This window comes from Cupressus sempervirens, chromosome 2 (assembly GCF_028749045.1).
Source record: "Cupressus sempervirens isolate cs-2001-9-10 chromosome 2, ASM2874904v1, whole genome shotgun sequence".
Classification (NCBI taxonomy): domain Eukaryota; kingdom Viridiplantae; phylum Streptophyta; class Pinopsida; order Cupressales; family Cupressaceae; genus Cupressus; species Cupressus sempervirens.
Window position 1 is genome coordinate 385,325,214 of NC_143119.1, and position 15,843 is coordinate 385,341,056.

A 15,843-nucleotide genomic window follows, 5' to 3' on the forward strand; every position below is an offset into this window, starting at 1 on the left:
ACATTGTTATGCTGTAGGTTTTCTAATAGGTTTCTTTGGAGCTTTATGGAGAACTTATCATATCTTGTCTCATTCTCTCATCCATCACATATTAGCTTAGGACCAGATAACATTTTAGCATAGTTGCATGTTAATGTAGTTTCTTTGCAATATCTTAAATCACATAGCATAATAGTGGATTTGTAACACTTTCACATTGCTTAGCATAGTTACATTTTGCATTCTCATTCTAGCTTAGTCTCCATTTGCATTGCATCCTTGAGGAACTCCTTGTGGACATTTGTATTCTTGCATCTCATCTTTGGAACCTCCCATTACATGGTTTACTAGCAAGAAGAGTAACTCTAAAACTAAGCTGAGAGCCTTCATATTCAAATCATACTCTCTTGCACTCCATGGATAGGGAGCTCTAAGCCAACATCCAAGCATTCTGAACTCATGGAATCACTTGGATAGAAGGGTTTAGAGTGTGACACCTTTTGAATGTACATTTTTGACACCCATTGTGGAGTAGAATGTCTTAGTTTTTCTCTTCACCTTGTTGCATTTCTGCATTTTCTACATTTTGTTCTCATTTTATTTTTCATTTTTATAGTCATAGATTTTGGGAGACATTTTTCTAGTTTCATATGATAGTTCTTATAACTGTAGGGTGATACATTTTGGAAATAGTGTTGCATGATTATACTAAACTCTGTTGCCTCGGTATTGTAAGTTTTGTTGCTCGACTTAGGCAAAAATATCGCACAAGAAGATTTTATCGTGCAGATATACTAAGAAGTATCGCACAACAAAATTCCAGCAAAAACTGTCACCTGACTTAAATTTTCTTATAGTTTGGGTGATTTTGTGGGTTTTTTAGTTTTTTTTGCTGCTTATTGATTTTTATAGCTCTTTAGCTATTTTATAGAGGTTTTATTTGTAGATTATATTTTCTTTTGAAGCTAACTTGTGGGGCTAATGGTCGTGATTGTAGGGTGTTACCTTGAATTATTTGCCTAAATTGCCTTAAAAAGAATGCATGTCAAAGCTTCAAATGCACAAGAGCTACTAACAGTTATTTGCAGGGTTTCGTAATGTATAAAAAATGAACTTGCTTGCTTTTTTCCTTTTATTCCATGTGCAACATCTACTAGTTGTTTTATTTTCATAAGCACATTAAACTTGCAATTTGGGTTCTTTGGTGATAGGAGAGAATGCTCTTCACCTTTGTCGTGAATCAAAAATCTTGAGTTTCCTTTGGATTTCAAAAGCAAGAGGATAATCAAATCTTCTTGGCATGTTTGGGGGAAGCAATCAATATAGGAGAGTATGCTCTTCACCCTTGTGGTGAATTATAAATCTTGACCCTTGAGGATGGATCCAATCTGTGGTAGTTAGAATCCTTTAGAGGGCCTGCTCTTAGACAACCTAAGAGGAATGACCCAAGTGGGGACAAGCTAATATCCAACTATTCCAACCTACTATAAACTCAGGGCTATCAAGGACACAAAACCTTGGTAGATGTAGTGTGTGTCTTCACTTAGTGTGATCACTTATGGAATTTCGACCATAAGGAGATCACTAGGCGAGAACGCTTAAGGTGCTCTTGTGGCTGCAAGGTTTGCTACCTACTGTACGGTGGGGTGTCCCTTAGTTGGTTGTAAGAGGAACATTACGAATGGAAGTCCTTCCTAAACACCCCAAGTTAGTAACTACTCTATTTTCCCACTCAACTTATTGGTGCAAGGATCGATCCTAGTGGACTACCTAGATCACCCAAAGATTTTACACTCACCATATGTGTTTCCTTGGTTGTGCTTATGACACTTCCATGAAAAATCCAATATATCTTGTGGGAAACCACTTGGTGTGAGGTGAAGGAGCATCAAGCATGGCCTAAGTTGTTGAGTAATGAACCGTGACTCTAAGGTAGATTGTTTGGCTGCTATTTTTGAATGTATTGACCAGTGTCAACGTTCTTGCAGTAAAATTGGTAGGAAGATTATTTTGATATCACAAAAACTTATTAGAAAGGTTGTTTTTACCCTTATTCAATTGTTTGAGACATGTTGAAGACCCCTACTATTTGCAAACCTTGTTGTTACTTGACACAAACTGAAATCTCACACTGATTGATATGAAAAATACTTGTTTGTGGAACTCAAACATAAAAGTTTGCAGAGAAAAACTTGTCCTTTTGCAAAAAATTGGCACTTTATTGCGTGTTCTCTAGAGAAATATCGTACGACAGTCTTTTTTCAAAAAATTGTATTGTCCTCATGTTATCAAGTTTATCGTCCTTATATACTGAAGTCTATCACCTCACCCTTTGTGAATTGTCACCTAGGAGAAAAGTGTCACATAGTTGTTGTAAACTATGTTGTACAACATATTATTGTGTCCTACTATCGCCTAGATTCTGAGAGAATATCGTCCAAACCTTTTTGCTGTCAAAACTAAGCTTGTGTTCTACTTTATTTGATATAGGGTCTTGTCACTTCAGTCCTACCTAGTTCTAGTTGCACATCCATATGTTAGGAGCTGTCCTAAGTTGAAAAGATGAGTTTAGTCCATTAGACATAAGTCTCAAAGCACCATTGATGAATCACTTGTCAAAATCTAGTTACCATTCTATACTAGCTACTTGCTATTGAGCTTCTTGGTCACTTGCTTGGCTCAAATCACCAGTGTTGTAAGTTCTTGAGCACTATTTGACAAGCCATCTGTTATACTTTGATAAGTGACTAATGTTGATTATAAGAGCTTCAAATTTGATACACTTTTCTTGTCATATTAAGTAAAGAAACATCCTTACATGCTAGTTGCAACTAGGTTCCAAGTTGGTAATGGAAGTCATTTTCCTTTCATTTTCACACAGTTAGAAACTCCACCTAGACATCCTCGCGGACAACCTTGTGTGGAAGACCTCGATTCTAGCCAAGCAAAGATGGCCAACGTTTGGCACAATCCACTTTACAGTTTTTAGAATCCATTTGGAATACCCTTTGACACACCTATAGGTGAGAACACTTCAAACAACATGCATCTTGATGAGATCAAATGCTGCTTAGAAGAGCAAGCACATGAAAATGAAAGGCTTTTGGAAATTATCCGCACTAGAGAAATAACAGATCAACAAGTTGAAACTAACCACCATACACATAATGAGAAAGCTAGAAGAGAGTATTATTATAATCCTTTTGAACACATTGCTATCGGTGGCAATCACGGAAATCACTCACCTCCAAGGACTCCTAGAGTCAATGCAAGGGCATGCCCTTCACCACCTAGACAATCATGACATGAAAGCAACAAAGAAGTAACTAGCGAAGATGTTGTAAAATTTCAACAAGATGAACTTGCTCAAAAATTGATGCTAAAGGCTTTAGAGAAAAATGAGGATCAATATTTTCAATATATGGCAACCAAAGGATGGAAGCTTACCCATGACTTTGATGTGCAACAATTAATCCAAAAATGAAAGCCTACTAAGGTTGAAATCTTAAGGGAAGAAATACAAGAACTGAGGAAACAATTTGCACGATTGCAAACTTCAAAAGAACCACCTAAGACGTCATTTATTGAATCAATCTATACTCTTCCATTTGATAGGAGTTTATACATGCCTCCATTTCCCAAGGATATAGAGGTTCCTAAGTATGAAAAATATGATGGAAATGGTGATCCTCATGATAATGTGAGGCATTTCTATGCTATTAGCATGGATTTCATGCATGAGGACTCCTATCTTATGCATTTGTTTGCTAGAAGTTTAAGAGGACAAGCTATGGAGTGTTTCAAAAAATTGACTCCCCCCTTAAAATATTTGATGAGTTGGCAGAATGCTTTATCCAAAAATACTCTTACAAAATTCAACATCTTGTAACTATGTTGGACTTATGCCAAATTAAGAAAAAACAAGGAGATCTTTTTGCAACATACCTTCAATGATGGAGATACCTATACTCTAGGTACCCTTGGCAGATTCTTGAAGTTGAGAAAATTGACATTTTTGTCAACATGCTTGTACCTAAGCTATAATTTGATCTAAGAAAATAGTTGTTCACATCCTTTAATGCCATTTTTGAAAGTGCATATTGCATTGAGGATGTTGCTATCAAGAAGGGTGATATTGTTGTAAACAAAGACAAAAATAAAAATGGAAATGGTAAAGACAAAGGAAAACCTTGGAATAAAAAAAAGTATGTTGTCAATGATGGGGTAGTGGACACTACTAAGACCAAGGAACCTATATTTAACCTTTCTAATGCTATCTAGGCTACAAAATAATAAGAAGGTTTGAAACCACAAACATTTGACAAGAGCTCTAAGTTTACCAAAAAATGATGTGTTTATACACCAATGGTTAAGCCTTACAAAGTGGTCTTAAAAACCTTAATTACAAACAAGTTGGTTACTTTAACCAGATAATTCCTATCCCTATGACTCACTTGTTAATCCTTTGTGGTAGATAGAGGACCACATTTACAGTTATCATCGAAGCAAATGACACAACCCTGAAAATTGTTTTAAACTCAAAGACGTAATTCAAGATCACATTGAGGCTGGTAAAGTTGTTAGAGATGGTCTCGTCAAAAATGTTGACCACAAAGCTTTTAAACAACCCTTTCTAGAATACGAGAAAGGTAAAACCTCCAAAGCTGCTAAAAAAAATCATGATGCCAAAATCAGCTATGTGACATAGACAACGTTGTAAGCATGCTTGAGCCCATTGAATATTTATGCATGAAAAGTCCTAATGATGAAAAATGACCCAATTATGATGTTGAGGATGAATGACCAAAAGTTGTCCTAAAAATACAACATATTCCTCAACACCATAATGACACTAGACCTAAGGTGGTACTTCACATGGCCAAATCTTCCTCTTCACAAAGTGAACTACTTAACACTGTCACTAGGGGGCAATCTAAGGTTGTCCTAAAAGTTGCTCATGATCCTAAGAATGCTTCATCTTCTAAAAAATAAACTACTTCCAAGATCTCCAACTATGACCTTGTTAGCCAACTACAGGATACCCTGGCTCAAATTTCCATTCTTGAGTTGTTAGAATTTTCTCCTTTGCACAAGGATATCCTTGAAAAATCTCTACATTCTGCTAACATTCCCATTGATATTGATGTGGAAAAATTCCAAGCTATGGTGAACCATATCTCTTCACCTCACTACCTCACTTTTTCCAAAGAAGGTGAATGAGCTCTTAGTCATCCCCACAACCTTGCTCTCCATGTTGAAGTCCAAATCTTTTGTACTCATGTTCACTAAGTCTTGATAGACAATGGTGTAGGGTTAAATATCATTTCATTTAACATGATCTAATAGTTGGGCATGTCTAAATTTTCCATCAACCCTAAGCATAAGATCATTATAAAAGCCTATGATGAGGTCAAAAGACATTCCAAAGCTCTAATTGTACTTCCAATTAGAGTTGGTCCAATTGAGAAGGATGTCATTTTCCAAGTCCTACACATACCACTTACATATAATTTGTTGTTGGGATGACTATGGATTCATGACATGCAAGAAGTACCTTCTATGTACCATCAATGCATCAAGTTCCCCTTTAGTGGTGCCAAGATAGTTGTCCTTAGTGACAACTCCATGTCTACCAATACATTATCTACTTTCGAAACACTATTTTCAAATAATCACTCTTCTCATGAGTTGACACCTCCTTTACAGAGTGTGAATAGAAATTGAAAATGATGAGCCTCAGAATGGGTGAATACACTTTAGACTTTATTGCTAGTCTACGTATTTTCCCTTGGTCTTATGGGAAACTGTCTATCAAAAAGAAGCCTTCTACTTCCTCCGTAACTCTTTTTGGCACTTTTGTGTAGTCCTCAGTTCCCTTAGAAGCAAAGAAAGAAGAATAAGTAGTTAAAGATTGGATCTATAGGGAAAAGGAAGACGAGGAGGAGGTCACAGTCACTACTCCCATTTCTCCTTAAACAATATGTCAAAGGATATGAATTTCTTGCAAACATGGGCTATCAAGGCCACTGGTCCTTAATTGGTAATAAAAAAGCTCTAGTTGAACATTTAAGTCATACTCAAGGTCGTGATACTCAAGATACTGCTAGCCTATGTTTTGGGCTAGAGAATAATATACCAACATTTGATCATCGAGCACCCATGTCTAGAAAATTAGAGGATGATGATCCTCCCTTTGTTGCTATCACTTCACAAGATGAGGATTTTATCCTACTCACTTCTCTCCTTTGGGGATGAGGAACACTAACTACCAATAATAATGCTGACGCTTCCACTTCTCAACAACTGGAACAAAATGAATTCAACTATGAAGACATGAATAAAGGTCAGATTAGACAAAATATTTCTCATCTAATTTCTAGAGATTAGAGTACAGACTCTCATGAGTATGAATGGGAAAGCGTATTAGATCCATCTTGTGAGCTAGGAGTGGATGTCATTCACACCTATGCAACCCAACCAAATGTAGTTGAATAGTCTAGTATAGGGTTAGACGAGTTTGGCTCGCAACATGCTTTAGTGGATCATGTTGGTCCCTCTAGGTATATTCATGATTTGGACTCCTTTGCAACATTTAATATTAGCTCAACTTTGCATGTCACTAGAGATAACTCTTTTTGTGTTAACAACCTTGAAGCTTCCACATCACTCTCATTGATTCATCTTGATCTCATAGATTGGTCAGTCCAAAATCAAAACCCTAAAATACCATCTTTTCAAAATGAATATGAGATTGCTTATTACCTAAATGCCATTGAACCTGTCACTTCTTCCACCAGTGAACCCACAATTAAAATGATAGAATCGGATATCAAGTACCTTAGTCATAAAATCAAAAGAAAAAACAAGTGGTCAAATGGCAAGAACTACACCGTGGTAGTATCTAACCCTCAAAAAAGTAAGAATAAAGGCATATCTAATGGTGAAAACCTCCTTGAGGCACCTACAAATGAGGTACTTGGTAGTCTGGAAAGCTATTTTCAGGATAGATCTTCAGTTCTCATCGAACCTACATAGCCTATCAACTTGGGAACAAAGGAATCTCCTAAAATTATCCATGTGGCTTAATCATTTTCAACTAAGAAAAAGGAGAATTTTTCCAAGTTCTTTCAATACAAGATCAATTTTGCATGGACATACTTATATATGCTAGGGCTTGACACAGATCCTATCATGCATCATTTATCTATCTCTCCAAGTGTAAAACATGTCAAACAAAAGCTGAGAAAGATGCATCCACATGTAGCCTTGTTGGTCAAAGGAGAGTTGGAAAAACTCTTGAGTACAAACTTTATCGGAGCCATTGACTATGCAGAGTGGATTTCCAACATTGCACTTGTGTCAAAACATGATAAATTCATCAACTTCGTACTGATTTTAGAGTTCTAAACAAAGCATGCCCCAAGGATGATTTTTCAATACCAAACATAGATATGATAATGGACATGAGTGCGGGTTATGAAATGTACTCCCTCATGGATGGATTTTTTGGGTATAACAAAATTAAGATTGCTCTAGCTGATCAAGAGTTGACAATTTTTACATGTGTGTGGGGTACTTTCTGTTGGAATGTCATGCCCTTTGGGCTAAAAAATGCTAGTGCTATCTATCAAAGAGAAATGAACTCCATCTTCCATGATATGATACATAAAAATATGGAAGGCTATGTTGATGACACACTGGCTAAATCTAGAAAATAAGATAGACATCTTGAAGACCTCAGTTTGATATTGGACTATATGGAACAATTTCAACTTAGGTTGAACCCAAAAAAGTGTGCCTTTGGTGTCACATTTAGAAAATTACTAGGCTACATTATCTCAGCCAAAGGCATTGAGGTTGATCCTAAAAAAGTCCAATCTATCATGTAAATGCCTCCTCCAAGAAATATTAGTCAACTTGGAAGTTTGCAAGGATGTCTACAATCCATAAAAAGATTCATTTCTTAGTTGGTCGATAAAGCTCAATATTTCAACAAGAATTTGCATAAAGGCTGTACTCATATCTGGAATGATGAATGTCAACAAAGTCTAGATCAAATCAAAGGGTACTTGTCCAAACCTCTAGTTTTGATGCCACCAATTTCAAGCAAACTTTTGATCTTGTATATCTCAGCTACAACTTCTTCTCTAGGAGCATTATTAGCCCAAAGTGATGAGACTGGTAAAGAACGGGCTATATATTACATCAGTCAAAATTTGGTAGCTTATGAGATGTACTACACCAGTATTGAGAAAGCCTATCTTGTAGTGGTCTTTACTTCTCAAAAACTCTAACATTACATGTTAGCACATACAGTTCCCCTAATTGCTAAAATTGATCCTTTGAAATATTTGTTGAGCAAAGCTATGCTTACTAATCATCTAGCTAAATGGATGATGATTCTTTCAAAATTTGGCATTTAGTATGTTTACTGTAAAGCCATCAAAGGGTAGGCCATAGCTAACCAATTGGCTGATTCTCTACTAGAGGATACAACACCCATGCAAATTGAATTTCTAGATGCCTCAATTATGTAAGTTACTGAGAGAACTTGGAAAATGTTCTTTGATGGTTCTCATACACAGAATGGAGCTAGAGAAGGTGTCTTGTTTGTTTCCCCTCATGGATATACGATCCCAAAATCCTACAAAATCTTATTCCCTTGTACAAACAACATTTTAGAATATGAGGCATTAACAAATGGGATCAAAATGACCCTTGTATGGAGAATCATTGAATTGCACATCTATGGAGAATCTCAACTTGTTATAAACCAAGTGAACAATGAATATCAAACAAAGGATAACAAGTTGATACCTTACAAGAAGTTGATAGATTCTCTAAGGAACTAATTCACTTTTGTAACATTCTAGCAAATTCCTAGAGCTGAAAACAAAGCTACCGCTGCTTTGGCCACTTTAGCATCTATCCTCCAACTACAAGAACATGAATCACTATTTGAGTTCCTAGTGGAAGAACTACATCATCCTACCTATGATTCTCCATATAACCAAGTGATCTACACTATTGTAGGTCATGATTCCTCATGCAATGCAGCTATCTTCTCTTACCTGTATGACCAAGTTATTCCTAAAACCCTCACGCACAACCAAAAATGCCAACTCCTCTACAATGCTTCACATTACACTTATGTCTTTGGTGACTTGTATAGGAAGAGTCTAGTCAAAATATGCTTAGGTGTTTAGAGCTAGAAGGGTATGAAAAGGCACTCACTGAAGTCCATGATGACATTTGTGGGGCACATTTTAATGGCCTTGCACTTGCCCAAAAACTACTTAGGATGGGTTATTACTGGCCAACCATGCAAGCTGATGTTGTTCATCATGCTAAGTCTTGTCAGAAAAGTCAACTTTATGGCAACTTAATTCATGCTCTTGGATGTGAGTTGATTCCCTCTGTGACATATTGGCCATTTCAGCAATGGGCCTTTGACTTGGTCAGAAAAATTCACCCAAGTTCATCTAGTGGTCACAAGTTCATCATTACAACAACTAAATATTTCACCAAATGGGTTGAGGCTATGTCACTATATGTTGCTATAGGCAAACATGTTGCCTTGTTTATACTGAACTACATCATTTTTCGTTATGGTATTCATTCCTCCATTGTTACTGATAATGGAAGACACTTCAAGAACAAGGACCTCAAACAACTATGCAAGAAATTTTGAATCAAACAACATTGGTCCTTTATCTACTACCCTCAAGATAATGGCAAGCTGAGGCCTCCAACAAAACATTACTAAAAATCTTACACCGAACGATTCACAAGTTTGGGAAAGATTGGCACCTACAAATAAATCTGACACTTTGGGCCTCCAGAACTACCATTCGTACACCTATAGGGGCCACAACATTTTCTCTAGTCTATGGCTCTGAGTCCATCCTCCCATTAGAAGTTAAGATACCCTCCTTGCATGTCTCCTTACATGGGTTGATAATTGATGAAGACCATAGAGCTATGTGAGTATAGGAATTAGAGACTCTTGATGAATGTCATAAGGCTTCTTTTGATCACATGAAGGCTTATTAGAAGCACATGTCTACTCATTATAAGAAGAAAGTTCACACTCATGAGTTTCAAGTTGGTGAACTTGTGCTTAGAGAGAATCCAAAAAGTCAGCAGCATAAAGAGTAGAAGGGCAAGTTTAAACCTAATTGGTTAGGCCCATACATTATCACAACATCATTTAGGTCTGGTGCTTATCAACTCTCTATTCCCAAAGGGGAAGAACTTGCAAAGCCTATCAATGTCCTACATTTGAAGAAGTTCTATGCTTAGAGGCTTGCAACTCAACTATCTTGTACATACCTATTGATCCTAAAAAAATCCTAAAAATAAAAAAATGTCCTGAAAAAATGACCATCTTAGTGAAAACCTAGCAATAAGTGCTTTGATGTATCACCAAATTTTTTTTCAAAAAATACAAAAAAATTGAAAAAAGTCCTAAATTTTTTTTGCCAAGTGGTGAAACCTAGAAATAGGTGCTACTTGAGACCCTTGCACCTATGTATATCAGTCTCACCCACTTCACACCACATTTCCTAGATCGGGATTGTTTCTTGTCCTTGTCTCGAGGGCACAACTACTTAGCCCATTGAGGTGTCTTTGTGCATTAGGGTTTCTTTAGCAACTCACACAACAATGTTTCTCAAAACTACCCCCTACTTGACATCAAGTGTTTCTCAACACATTTCAGATAGTTTACCTATAGTCTTCAATGTTACAATATTTCTGACTATTAGAATCAAGTCTTGAAGAAATAGCCAAGTGACTTACACACACACACACACACACAAAACATTTGAATGTCTGAACTATGATGAACTTTATCTAATTTGTGTACTGTCTATGATAATATCTTTGTTGTGTTCCCTCCCTAATAGTCTTTCAAGGATGTCATGGACTAGAAGATTGGGGGCATGGGGCATGTTTCCTTGCTTTCTGCTTGTGGGTATACCTTATTCATCTACAGTGTTTTAAGCATTCATGCTTGTCCTATTTGACACTTTGACTTACAAACATATCATACTTGAATTTTTTCACAAGAGTGCACTTGGGGGTTATCTTGGTGCTTATGCCTTGATACAGGTGTAATCTTGATAAATCAAACTTAGGAATCTAATCGTGTAGTTATCTTGACTTAAAGTCTATGATGCTTAGATTGGATTTCCACATACCTATCTAATACCAATCATATTCATATCCTCATAGTTGTACTAGTGATGGTTGCATAATCTCATGATGTCCCTAATAAATGCTCAATGATGAAGTTAAGAGTCTAAATGTTATGCACTTCTTGCTGGTAAATTGTTTTTGTATATTAGCTTGCATTTTAGGTTCATTTTCTAGCTTAGTCTTGAATTCTTACATATGGGGAGAGCTCTCTCTTCATCTTTTCATGGACATATCAGCTAACTCCTTTCATATCTTTCTTTTCTTTCTTCTTTATCATGTCTTTTCACCTTCTTGATCTTTCAATTCTTTTTTCTGCTATCCTGTAATCACAAGGGGTTAATCTAAACATCATATCTGATCTATCGAAAGTGTCACATGTTTCAAAAAAATAAGTCTATACCATACACATGAGAGCTAAAACATCATACATGAGAGAGATATATGAGCATATACACATGAACATCAAAGAAACACATACATAAGCAAGAAATAGAAATAGAAACATCACATGAAAACTCAAAATGCTGAAACATCTTGTTGGTAAACATATTTATTCTTCTTTGATTATGTCTCTTGAATAGGAACAATATCTAATTACAAATAGCTGAAAAGCCACTTATGAGTAGACTGGATTTTCTCTGAATTGATAGGTATAGCTCCCTATGATAGATTTGCAATGAATTATGTTTTGTTTCTAAAGCTAAAACGGGGGCATGTTCTTGACCTAAGAATAGAAGAGGTAAACCAAGCCAAAACTAAACATAATCTAACTTAGGCGAAAATAATTTCTAAAAAATTGATTAAGTTTATGAACCTACACATCTTATGAACTCATAAATCTCAATAGTATGATTAATAATACTAAACTTAGTTAATTTGAATCTGAACTACAGTTAGCTTAAAAGGAAAAATGCTTGAAGTATTTCTCTTTGAACATGTAGTGACACTACTTATCACATCTATTCGCTGCTTTGAAATAGAGGAGTGAATCTCTATTCTTTCCTTGCTTCAATCTAGACAAAAGAGAAAGCATAAAACTATAACTAACATAAATGGAACAAAAAATAATTGATACCAAAATACTCTTAAAATGTTTCTACAACATCAAGTATTTCACACCAAATTTTTTTTGACCTTTTACTAATCTTTCAATTTCATACATCTATGATTTTGAGATGACCGTTACAATAGAAGTTCAATCGATTCATCTTCTCAAAAATGACAAATGGCAAGACACCAGTTTGTTGTATTACAATAATTATATAAGAAAGAAAAAAAAGGAGGGCAAAATGTGAATCACTTCGACTTCTTCCCTTTTTCTATTTTTTTTCTATAGGCCTTAATGACAACTATGATTGGGATGAGTTCTTCATGCTTAGGCATGTGTATGTTGGTGTATCTCAAGAGCCATTTGGAATGTTCTCTAGCCAACTCCTTCACAACATTCAATTGATTTGGTTGCTCTTCTACACCACATGTATGCATCCGTTGAGTGTTTGGAGTTTTGCAACTCTATTTTGACTACTAGAAGACACACCAGATGGACTATCCAAGAATTTGGAGAAGTTCTCCTTCATGACATTTATCCAGATGAGTTCTTTCCTTAGCCACTAGTCTGTGAATATGTATTTAGCTCCTTCATGAGTTCAAATACTATGTCTTGGGTCTTCTTCACTTTATCCTCTATTTCTTTAAGTCCCTTTTCTGCTGATAGGATCATTTCTATCTTGGACTACATGCTCTAAAGCCACTCAAACAGAGGTTTGTCTCCCTTTAGCAAGATTTTTGCTTCAACAACTTCTTTCATCTTCATTTTAATGATCATCTTCAGAAGGGAGACACAATCATTGCACTTCATCCTTTCTCTAGCCAAAGTATTGCTATTTGATAAGATTTTATCCTTCTCTATTTCTAATCTTAGGATAACATTACCAATTTGTCCTATAATAGTATCTCCTTCTAATTTGAGCTTCTCAATCCATTCCTTACTAATTTGGCCAAAGTGCCTATCTTCTTGAAGTTGAGAGATGAGGGCCTAAACCTCAGTAATAGTAGGATTTTTGGTTACTGATACTTCGGAGATAGCTGCCAATGGAGTAACCAATTGTTTGATGAACCTATTCAATTCTTCTATCTTAGCCTTCATTCTAGTCTTTGACAATTGCAGAATTTCTAATTGTCCCTCAATTACCTTGTTGGTTGACTTCCACAAGCCAAACTTGGTGTCATGCCTAGCCTCTCCAAGGTCCACTGAGTGTAGAGTAAAATCATCAATAGTTATACCTTCAATCCTTCCTCCTTTGTTGGGCATGGCTATCTCCATTGTCAGGTGCCCTATTTTTGGATCTTGCCCAAGTATAGACAAAGTTTTCTGCTTCTTTACCTTTGTTAATGCAGATCTAGAATGAACTATAAGGGATACAATGTCTTTTGCAGGAATGCTTTCATCTTTCCTTTTCCTCTTTCTTTCTAAAGTATCCTCCAACCACAAATCAATGTCTATCACTTTGGAGGCTGTCCTAAGTGATTCTATACTAAACTTCTTCTTCTTAGCTAGAGTGATTGTCATCGTAGTTAAAGAGAAGGGATTCTTCAAATTTTGAGAAATGAGCTTTGAAGAGCTCTAGCTTTTATCTACCTTTGGAGTTTTCTTCACTACCTCATTAGACTTAGTAGACTCAGTACTACTACTCTTTCCATCTCCCAAAACTACTATCTATATTAGAGAGGCACTTGGTTGTAGAAGTGTAGCACTTACTAATAGAACAGGGCTATGATGAGGAGAGGGAACTAGAGTAACATGGGGAGAAGGAACCACAGAAACATGAGGATATGGAACTAGTGTGACATGGGGGAATGGAAATGGAGTTATAGCATTATCCTTTGGCTCCTCCATCTTCTTCTCTTCAACACCATCTTGGGTTTCGATGACTGGGAGGGAGCCATCATGACAAGTATTAGCTATTGGAATGCTCTTGTTTGGAGGTTGATCACCTCCTCCCAAAGGTTGAGCTGGTCCTTGAATTGTAGCTATTGTTGTGCCTAGTGTAGCACTCTAGGAGGAAGAAGGTGTTGCAGGTGCTAGAGAGGCTTTAGCGGCTGTACCTTTACTTTGGCTCCTCTTAGTCATCCATTCAACCCACTTTCTAGTTCTCATGATGATTCTGGCCATCATAACATCTAAATCCTCTTCAACATCCTCATAAGGCTCTAAACTGATAGGAGTGCTCCTAATCGTTGTTAAATATGTATTGCTATAAATATTTTGTCCATCATCCTCCAATCCTTCAACATTGAAATTGATACCATATGTTTTAATTTGCTCCAGTCAGAGCCTAGAAAAATCATGATATCGTCTTTCAAGTTCATCTTTACAATCCACCCAATAGTCTTCAACAGTGGTAATGTGTTTTATCACACTTCCAATTTGCAACACATCCCTCACATATCCATTTGGATCAAACATAGGTCTCATGACCTCATATGCCTCTAATTTGTATTTCATCTCAAACACTTTGAGTATATTATTTGCATCGGAGTGGGACTCACAACTATAAGATCCAACTTTAATAGGGAATTCATACCCTTTCTTCTTCAAGGTTCTACTTAGCACATTCACCTACACTACCTCCCTCATGATCTCTATCAGCACGATCATGTCATTCAAGTACTTGGGCAACTTTAAGGGGAATCCATCAAAAGCTACAAGACACAAATATGAGAAAGATGAGAACTAGATAAAATAGTTCTCGAGTTGACTAATAGCCACCATTTCCTCTAGGATAAATCTCCTCTTCGGGTATCTTTGGAGTTCCCTACAAATTCTCATTGTAAACACATCATTAACTTTGACATATTCTGCATAACTATTTTGAAATTGCAAACCTAGATAGAACTCATAATATTTCACATCATTAGGAAAATTTTCTATTCTTGGAAGGCCCAACCACAATTATAGAGATGCTAGCATATAAATAAGAAAGGAAGACATATAAAAGGTGTTGTAAAACTTTCAAGAGATGAGAGCTCTATACAAATTCTCACTTACCTCATGGGCCCAATCAATATATTGTGTATTTGAACAAATAATTTGTACTAGAAAGAAATACTGTTCAAATTTTTTTAGAGCCTCTACCTCACCTTTCAATCTGTACAGGAGAACCAGAATGTCTACAATCTCAAGCTTGAGATTAATACCAAATAAAGTTTTGGGGACCTTACTCTTGGCACCCCGCGACTGTTGAAACCAAGATCACATGATTTCTTTCCTCCACACCACCTTCTTCAAGGAGAACTTAGAGATTGCCCCTCCTACCGTCAATTCTAAAAACTTTTCTTCTTCTGGGACTCAGAGGCAATTCACCATAGTTTTCCTATCAATGGAGATTAGTACTGTATGATCAGGTAGAAAAATTTGTCTGGTATCTAGATTGTAATGATTTATGCATTCATAAATCAATTTTGGAGCTTGGACTACCACCAAAAAACTAGCTGCCTCTACTAGTCCACTTCCTTGAAGCTTGTCAGTTATAGTATGATTTAGCTCTAACCTCATCCTCTTTTGGAAATCTTGCATATTATAAAAGTGGAGTGAAGTATCTATGAAGTTCTATAGTGTGGACTTAATCCCATTTAGCCCATCAAAACCTAAAAATCTAGTTTCCA